General features: G+C 39.3%; 1 pseudogene across 1 annotated transcript; it reads left to right on the top strand.

Annotated features, from left to right (window-relative positions):
• The first annotated feature begins 2,471 nt into the window (after positions 1–2,471).
• On the top strand, positions 2,472–2,904 carry LOC308557316 (mitochondrial import receptor subunit TOM20 homolog pseudogene; annotated as a pseudogene). The gene has a single exon. The product of its transcript is annotated as a mitochondrial import receptor subunit TOM20 homolog pseudogene (transcript).
• Positions 2,905–3,139: the final 235 nt, after the last annotated feature.

Raw genomic sequence — 3,139 nt, 5'->3', positions numbered from 1 at the left:
ATGTCTTCGAGTGAGGAATAAAAAAAAAATATATATATATAATTTCACACTGTCCTATGTGGTTACTTTCAGCCTCTGAGTTTGTAAAATGCCATGCGTGTCTCCCCTGAGCTTGTAAGGTTTAGTATATGGCCATTTTTTCCTTCACAATATACAAATATTTTTTCAGAAACAGAACAGAATATATATAGGTAACCAATTACAAACTCTTCACTATAGAAAGACTTTTCTCTGAGGTAAACTTACTTTAAAATATTCTATGAGTTATCAATATTATTAAGATGCCTTCATACCAACATTTCTCTTCTTGACTCTCGCTCTATGTTCTATATTTCCATGGTCTGATATCTTTCTGAGACAGTGAATCCAATCTGAGTTTTAGTCACAGTGACAGACATTAAAATGGCATCAAATATTCAATCTCTTTTTTGTTATTCTCTGACTTGGGTAGGTAGAACTCAGGTTTGTAACTCTACTGCCATTATTTAATGTTTAATTATTAAAGAATGCTAATGTTCAAGTTTTTTAAAAAGCAATAATATGTTAAATATTTGTTGTCTTTCTGACCCATTAAAGGTTAAAATTCATGATTCTTTATTTCAGTTACCACAACTGGATGAAATGATAAAAATATCCACAACTTTTTCTGAAAGGTAGTCAGCAATATTTGAGAACCCACTATGTCCCAGTTATAACTTTAGGTACTAAGGGTAGTGTTATAAGTAGACAGACTCCAAGCATAGGAAGCTTCATTTTAGTGTGAGTGTTATCGGTGGGGTGCTGTCTGTGTCCCCCATCTGTTGCTGGTGGAAGTGAGCTTCTTGGGGTGCTGCGGGAATTAGACTTTCTGGAGGTCTCCATGAGAAGATGAGGTATTGTGGAAAGCTTTATTTCTGTGCAATTAAACTCCTGAGTTTCCAAGGTCCCATCTCCCTCTTTCCCTCCATGATAAAAGCCCCATTTTGTCTTCAGCAGAGCTAGAATGAAAGCCACTGCTCAGAACCTCTGTCCCATATTTTCACAGTCCAGGCCAGCATCTGGCTAGCTTAGCTTGTGTTCCTAGCTGCAGTCCATTGCATGTAGGGTCCTCATGGCCATAGGCCATGCAGCTACTAAGGCCACATGATTATGGGGGCAGCACAGGCAAGTGCAAGGAAGTAGGAGCAAAGCAAAAGGAACAAAAGGGAGAAAATTCTTCATCTGAGGATTTTATATTCCCAAATTTTCACCAGCTTGCTTTGGCTCCACCTCTCTGGCCAATTATCTTTGTTCCCAGGTTAGATTGACAAACAAACACCTTACATATGTTGCCCCACCTTCAGTGTACATGTGTCCATTTCTCCCCTTTGTTGGACTCCTTCCCCCAGTGATTTGCAGGGAATGGACTGGTGGTTCTCTGGGGAGTACAAAGTTTCAGCTTCTTGGTGAAGCTGCTCAGATGACCATGCTTATAATGTCTGGCCTCCCCTTTGCTCTCTTTCTATATTAATACTAATAACTAGCTACTTATGATGGTAACAGAAGGAGAGACAAAGAAATAAACCAAGTCACTTTAGGCAGTGACCGGTGGTAGGGGAAAATAACATAGGGTTATGTAAGAGAAGTATTGGGTGCTTAGGCAAAGGCTCTCTGAGGAGGGAATTGAGAATTAAATAATAAGAGCTGAGGCAAGAACATTCTAGGCAGAGGGCAGAGCTAGTGCTAAGGCCTTAGGGCAGCAATAAACTTGATGAGGAACAAAGTATGGAAAATATTATGCATATGTAATGAAGTTACTGATTGTACCACATATGCTTAAGATGACAGTACTAATAGTAGAAAACCTAGTCCTTAGGAGGGGAATTAAATTCAAAGTATCCCAGAGTGGTGCTGATGATTGCAATGTGACTGCAAAAATAAGCAAAACCGATTGACAGGGGCCCAGATGTTACAGAACGAGTGAGCTTAATACCTGAATTAATTCCAATTATTCTTGGCCTAAATTCAAAGCCAACATAAGAACACCTTCCAAATGGACTCAACAAGTAGAATATTTTTCACGGTTTGAACATTAGGAAGAAGGCAGGTTATAACGTCACCATTGTAAAAAGCAATGACTTGTAACGACTCCCTTCTCTCCTTTTTAAAGCCCTTCATTGCAAAAATATTCACAAAATATTTTTTTGTTCTTTCACAGTACTAGTCAGTAAATATTCATATTTATCATTAAGGAAAATAGGTCTTAAATTTCCATTCCCCTCCCAATTTATTTTTATATTAGTTTTGAGTGGTTTACATTTTCATAAAGTTATCATTTTACTCTGATTTTTTCGTAGGTAGTTTCAAATGCTTTTGCTAACGAGTTGCCAGGAGGTAGATTTAAAACAATAATGATCTGAGTTTGAGTGGTGCCATCTGTTCTGAGGGCTCATGACAAACGGGTTCTTCCCGGGGTCCCTTGTCCACCGACCCCTCTCCACAGTCGAGGAAAGATGACGGGCCAGAACAGTGCCATCGTCGCCAGTGTGTGTGGGCCCTCTTCTTCGGGTACTGCATTTACTTCCACCGCCAGAGACGAGTGACCCCCAACTTCAAGAACAGGCTGCGAGAACGAAGAAAGAAACAAAAGCTTGCCAAGGAGAGAGCTGGACTTTCCAAATTACTGGACCTTAAAGATGCTGAGGCTGTTCAGAAATTCTCCCTTGAAGAAATCCAGCTGGGTGAAGAGTTACTAGCCCAAGGTGAGTATGAGAAAGGTGTAGATCATCTGACCAAAGCGATTGCGGTGTGTGGACAGCCACAGCTGTTACTGCAAGCGTTACAGCAAACTCTCCCACCACCAGTGTTCCAGATGCTTCTGGCTAAGCTTCCAACAATTAGAGAATTGTAAGTGCTCAGAGCTTGGCTGAAGATGATGTGGAATGAGAAACAAATGTCAACATAAAATCTCAATTAAAAATATTTTTAAAGTCTTAACTTGGAAGATGAATAGCTCTGGGGGAATATGGACAAATATACTTGCTATGGACTGTCCTACACTGAAATGTACCAAAGTTAATTTTTACTTTGTGTAGTTCCATTTGTCTTTTATTTATTTTTCCCTGTGAAGAGTGTATTTTGATAGAGAGCTTTTTATTTTATAGATACACTATGAGTTACT

Source organism: Miniopterus schreibersii (assembly GCF_964146895.1).
Source record: "Miniopterus schreibersii genome assembly, chromosome: 5".
Lineage (NCBI taxonomy): Eukaryota > Metazoa > Chordata > Mammalia > Chiroptera > Miniopteridae > Miniopterus > Miniopterus schreibersii.
Note: the sequence above shows the minus strand (reverse complement) of the source record. Positions and strands in the feature narration are given on the sequence as shown.